Below are 6,744 nucleotides of genomic sequence, written 5' to 3' on the forward strand. Positions count from 1 at the left end.
TGTACCACCTTTACCTTCACCTCTCCCCTTCCCTCCCTGATGGCTCCAAGTCCCTTGAGGATGGTCCTGAAGACACTCAAGTAAAGTCAGCTACCAGCCTGTCTTTCAGGATTCCCGTCAATCTATCTCTATTCTCTATTTCTTCAATAGGTATTGAGTACCCAATAGGTGCCAGACCCTGTTCTAGGCACTGAGGACATAGAAGTGAATGAAACAGATTAAAAAAAAACAACTGCCGTCATGTGCCAACATAATTATTGAGTCTTTTGATCCATCAGTCCATCTGTCTATAGTCAACAGCCCTGCCCGAGGCCCCTGTGAGCCCAGGTCCAACCCAGACGGACCATGAGATGACTGAACTGTAAGTTTCAAAGACAGTCTCATCGTGACAGCTCTCAAAGGTACCACAGCGTATCCTATCTTATCCAAGAGGCTGAAGCCCAGGGGTGGATGGGGACTTGTCTAAGGTCCTGCAGGAGCATGAGGTTGAGTCAGAGCTGGAAATAAACAGTCTGCCTTTAGATCGTAATGAACAGCAGTGCAGTTCCTCCTATGACAGTTAAAGGAGCCACCTGTTTCCTGTGCTTAGGAAAATCCAGCCTCCTGGGAGAGAGAGCACAGGTGGATTAACAACGACAACTTCCATCATGTTCACATGGATAGTTCATTCAGCCTCATGCAGCCCAAGAGTCAAGCATTATGATCCCCTCTTACAGCTGGGAGGATGGAGGGCACCAAGTGGAGTAACGATTGTGTTAATTCTGCCTCTCCATAATACCTACCAAAGAGTAGATAATTGAGATTCGTCACACACACACAGAGGGCGTTGATGATTTTTTCATGTTTAACATTTCATTATAAGCGTATTCCCATGTTATTATTCTTTGATGTATGCTTTTTGAAACGTATTCTCCAATACATTCTATAAATATACTCTTTTTATCAATCCCCGGTTATTTCATATCTCAATTATTTTCAATATTTAGGTCTGATAAATCATGTTGAGGTGGACATTCTGTTCCTAGAACTATTGAGTCAAAAATATTAAAAATTAAAGTTTTTCTAGACACATTGTGCCAGTATATGTCCCAATGTCATCCCATGCTCACTAATGTAAATTTCATCATCATCATCATCATCATCATCATTGTCATCATTATTGACCTTAACAATCAAACAGGTAAAATTGGGCTCGTATTCTATTTTGCATTACTTTGGCTAACAGTAAAATTAAACATTTTTGTCATATGGTAGCCATTTATATGTCTGATTTTGTGAATGCTCTTTGCCAATTTTTCTACTGCGATGTTAGTCTTTTTTAAGACTTTTTAAAAATATATAATGTAACTTTTACTAAGTAGAGGAAAGGAAATTCAGCTGCATGATATAAAGGATCCAGTCTAAGCAGATTCCACAAGATTCCTTCCCTTCTCTGCGATCTATCAAGGCAAACTCGAGGGGTCTCTCTGATCCACAGGACATGCGGACGGTGACTGCTTCAAGGAGCTGGTTTTTCCTACGGAGCATGTGACAATCCCTCATCAGTCCCAGGAGGCAAGGGCAGGGGGGCACAACAGTGTCACAGAACTGCTTCCCAAGTGAGTTTGCGGTGACTTTTCAGAAGTCTCTTATGACACTATTTTAAAAGATCTGAGCAGAAAGTAGGGCAAAAAGACACGTCGGCAGTGTTGTGTGGCAAATGGAATGTCCCTGTCTATGGAATCACGGTGGTCACCCAAGTCTAATTAGGCGTTGCGTGAAGATGATGACTCACTGCCCCCATGGCCTGTCCAGTTAGTGTGGATAAACTTTCTTGGTTTGGCTAAGAGTTCACAGGTGTGAGCCCCAAAGTAATCCCGCTGAGCCTGGATCGGGTTGGCTGGCAGCATGAAGTGTCTGCAGCCATCATAGAAGGAAAGAACAGGGGCGAAACAGGGCATGGGGATACCCACCTGGACCCCCGTGCTGACCACCCACTGCCAGGAGTCCTGGCAGTCTTTGACAGCTGACTTAAAAAAGTCATCTAGCAGTAGGTTCTGAAGTTCTGGGTTTCCATCAAATGCATCTTTTATCTTTCCTAGGAATGTACTTCTGATGATGCAGCCCCCACCCCTTCATATCAAGGCAATGCCACCATAGTGGCGGGCCCAGCCAAATCCAGTGGCTGTCTGTGTTAGGAGCATAAAGCCTTGAGCATAAGAGATGATCTTGGATGCATAGAGGGCCTTTCGAATGTTCTCCAGGAATGGTTTCTTATTGCCTTTAAACTGGATCTTTTGAGGCCCTTTCCACTTTTTGCTAGCTTGAACCCTCTCGTCCTTCAGAGATGACAAGAATCAGGCAAAGACGGCTTCTCCGATGAGGGTGACAGGCATGCGGGACTCCAGGGCTGAGATGGCAGTCTGCTTCCCTGTGCCCTTCTGCCCCATGCTGTCCCTGATCTTTGGCAGCAAAGGAGTGCCATCGCTGCCTTGGAACTTGAGGATATTGGCTGTGATTTCAATCAGGAATGAGGCTGGCTCTGTCTTATTCCAGTCGTCAAATGCCTGTGCCATCTCGTGCTCCATGCCCAGGACGTCCTTCATCAGGTGGTAAGCCTCACAGAGCAGCTGCATGTCCCCATACTCAACCCCACTGTGCATCGTCTTCACAAAGTGTCCTGCTCCCTCCTGTCCCACCCAGTCACAGCAGGGCCCTCAGGTTTCTACTTTTGCAGCGATGCCACGAAATATCGTCTCGATATGGGGCCAGGCTCCTTTGTGCGCTCCGGGCATAAGTGAAGGCTGTACCGGGCCCCTTCCTCTCCACCACCAATGGCACTCCCCACAAACAAGATTCCCTTGGCTTTGAGGTCTTGACATTGTATCCCTGTACCCGAATTTCTTCCATCAGTGAGGACATCACCAGTGTCCAACCATGGTGCCAATTTTTCAATGAAATCATCAATAGCTAGACCAGCCTTCACAAGAATTAATATCTGCTGAGGCTTCTTGAGCTTGGAGACCATATCCTCCAAGGAGTGAGCACCAACCACTTTAGTTCCCTTTGCCCCACTGGCCAAGAAATAATCAACTTTGGAGACTGTCCTTTTAAAAGCACAGACCATGGTCTTTCAAGTTCAAAATTAAGTTCTGGCCTGTGACAGCCAGTCCAATCAGTGCAGCATCAGGTTGGGCCATGGCGGCAGTGACGGCAGCATTGGTGGGGTACCCGGCAGGAGTGAAGAGAGGCAGAAATTACTAACCTTTTGCCATACCTATCGAAAATGTTTTTCTCCATTTGTCATTTGCTGTTTTATTTTTCTAGTTATTTTTAAACATTCATTTGGAAATTTGATGGAAACAGTTTCCTTCATGATTTCTTCAGTTGCTTTATAGCTTACATAGGTGTTACCCACTCTAATGTAACTTAAATATTCACTTATGTTTTCTTATATTACTATGAGGTTTCTTATGTTTAATGCTTTGATTTATCTGAAATTTACTTGAGGAAAATGCAAACACCTCAAATGGTTCTCCCAAGTAGTCAATTTTTTGCCACATCAGTTGTTAATCCAACTCATTTTCCATTGATTTGCAGTGCATTTTTTATCGCCTTTGCTCTTGCCCCAGAGTAAGGGCGGTTTCATGGGAATCGGCTATGGGCTATTGGTGCTGGCGGGGATTTGAGCCAGTACTATGCTAACCAGCCACTGTAGCTTTAGAAGACATTTTAATACAATTAAAGCAAATCATATCTTCTTGTTTTGTCACATACTTCTAAGCTATTATTAGCTTGTTATTTTTCAGTTTCATTTTAGAATTGTCTTGTCAAACTACTAAAAGTTTCCATTGAGATTTTGATTATATTTCTGCTTGAGCTACATATTAATTGAGGAAAAACTAATGTTCTTTCATCATTCCTTTTTCCCAAAACCATATTCTATCTCTCCACTTATTCAAATCTTCCCTCGCACAGAACTAATACAGTTTCGTGGCTTTCTTCACGGAAGTCCCACACAATTCTCCCTGAGAATCATTCACAAGGTAGATCGTGACCTTTTTTGCTTTTATCTTCAAACTGGTTATTTGGGTATAAAAGATATCGACTGATTTTTGTATATGTATCTGTGTATCAGGGAGGAGCATATACTCACTAGTGATGTCCTCAGTCATTCACAAGAAGATCGCTGAGCACAAAGGAAGGGCTATGCTCCAGGCTTCGGGGGACCAGCAGAAGGTACAAGGAGGCCTGGTCTTCCAGCCATCCTCAAGTGTCAGACACAGGCCGTGGGGTCCACAGGGGATGGACAGACTGGAGGGGAAGAGGCTATGGTGGGGATGAACGAACCATCTGAACGAAGTTGTGCCTGCTCCCGTGAGTGTGTAGCTTTGGGAAAAGGGAAGAATGTCTTGAGAGAATTTCTGGACAACTTTCATGTGTAAAACCTCTGGGTATGATAAGCCTTCTTAAGAACACCTACAGTACAGATCCACGTGATTCTTCAAGATTTCTAGAGTCAAAGTTAGGTTTTCTCTCAGTATAACTCTGTGCTGAGACTGAGCCACATGGGACTCTGAGATTATTAGGGCAACCATCCCTTTCGGCCACTATAGCAAGCTCTGTTATAAATTCTAAGAGTTTCTCCATTGACTACATGACAAAGGCAATAATAATTTTTCTCTTATTTTCGGTAGTTAATTGCATTTCCCCTCTAGTTTATGAAATTTTCCTTGGCTAGAAGTTCCAGGAAAGTGTTTTAAAGGATATTGTTGACAGAGGATATCTTTGTCTTACTTCTATTTTACGACAGGTTTTCGTTACCAGGCTAGGGAAATATCTTCTATCCCAAGTTTCTTGAGTTCTGTGTGTGTGTGTTGGGTGTTTTTCCCTCAAGAATGGTATCTTCATGGTCATTTCAGTGGGGAGGTGAGAGGGACTTATCTGTGACAACTGCTGCAGTCACCAGCTAGGACTCTGCCTGTTACAGACTAAGCACACGAACAGTTCAGACCCACCTGGGGACCGTGCTCATGGCCACGCAGAGTGGACTGGGGGCCAAAGGAAGGAGAGGACCCCTGGCTGCAGCCTCCTTGTCTCTCTGCAGAAGCAGAAACAGCCATCCAGAAAGGCAGTTGGTCCTTCCACAGCATTTTGGTTCTGAGGAATCCAGACAGTTATCCCAAGTATTTTTGGCAAGAAATCACCAAAGCTCTAGGGAAGCTCTAGATTAAGCAGGTGTCATTGGCCTTTTCATTCTCCTTATGCTTCTGCTTCCCCTCCTTTTCTTGTCCTTTTTTCCCTCCTCTCTCTTCCTTGTCCTCCCCTCTCCCTCACCTTTGCTTGTTCCCCTATCTCCTCTCTCCTCTCCCCCTCCTTCCTATCATGCTTCCCTCTTACAGGCTCCCTTTAACTTCATCACTTCTCTACCCAATCTCTTGTCTTCCTTCTTTTTCAACTTCTTATCTTCCTTCAACATTTTCTCCTCTTTCCTCCCTGCTCCTTACTCTCTCTTTTCTCTATCCCTTTCTCTTTTTTCTACTCACATTAATGCGCGCTCTCTCTCTCTCGCTCTCTCAAGACCAATTAAAAGGACAAAGAGAAAAAAATATTTGATAATGTTTGGATTGCCCAAAGCTGAAGAGGCAAAGGCCATTTTATACCCACCCTAAGAAGAGCCCACATTTCTCATCAAAGCTGAAGGGAAAGTTGCTAAGAGTTGCTGCCCCTCACACTTCAGGTTTACCATACACAAAGCCAGACAGTCAAGGGCAGAAGGGCTGGAGGCAGGCTCTGACACAGTCTCCTGCACAGGAACCTCTCCCTCCCTCCCTCCCCACCCTACTTGGCCCCTCCCCCATGCCCTGCTCATGTTTTTGCCTCTCCCCCTCTCCCCCATGCCCTCGCTGCCCCCCACACTACCTAACCTGACTACCTTCTCAGATCCCCATGTACATGCAGAAGCCTTCTTTTGTTCTTCTCCTCCCATCCTTGGCCTATGATCTCATCTCATCTTTACCTTCACAAATCCTCCCCGATCTCCCAAGCTGAGTCCAAATGCCACTGCTTTCAAGAAGACTTCCTTGACCACCCCAGCTATCAGAAAGTTCCTATCTCTAAACTATAAAAACACAGAATGTCAGCACTATAGGAAACTCACCTAGCCCTGCATCTACCCAACCAGAACTTTCTTGTGACTTCAGGAAGGTAAATGACTTACATAAGCAAGTATATCTGTTAATGTTTAGTGGTAAAACAAATAAAAATGGATCCTTTGTGATTGGGAAATTATGTATTACACCCTTTCCCATCATTTCTCAGTTAAAGTATAAGCTTCTCAAAGTCAGGAATCACAACTGAGCATCTTTTTATTCCCTAAAGTGGCCAACATCAGCTGAACACATAGTAAACACTCAACAAGGACTTGAATGAATAAATAAATAAATGAATGATGGTTAAATGAATGGAGTGAGCAACTGAATAAATGGGACAAGTGTGTAAACAAAGAGTGACTCAGAGATTGAAGGAATAAATGAATAGTGGTAGTAACAAATCATTAAGTTGTTTTAATAACTCAGGCAGGGCACGAAGTGCCAAGGAAATGTCTTTAGTAATGAACCCTTTTATAACGATGGGAAATCATTAAGGCTGAGGACAGCCTGAGGTTGGGAGGTGTTGGAGTGAACAACAAAACACTGGATTTAGAACCCAAACACCTGAGTTAGGTCCCACGCATGCCTCTCACATAACATTATAGTGGTCCCT

At 44.1% G+C, this 6,744-nt stretch overlaps 1 pseudogene; it reads right to left on the reverse strand.

Annotated features, from left to right (window-relative positions):
- Nucleotides 1-1,745: 1,745 nt before the first annotated feature.
- LOC112301627 (6-phosphogluconate dehydrogenase, decarboxylating pseudogene) lies at nt 1,746-3,179 on the reverse strand (annotated as a pseudogene).
- Nucleotides 3,180-6,744: the final 3,565 nt, after the last annotated feature.

Source organism: Desmodus rotundus, chromosome 7 (assembly GCF_022682495.2).
Source record: "Desmodus rotundus isolate HL8 chromosome 7, HLdesRot8A.1, whole genome shotgun sequence".
In the NCBI taxonomy this organism is placed as follows: Eukaryota; Metazoa; Chordata; class Mammalia; order Chiroptera; family Phyllostomidae; genus Desmodus; species Desmodus rotundus.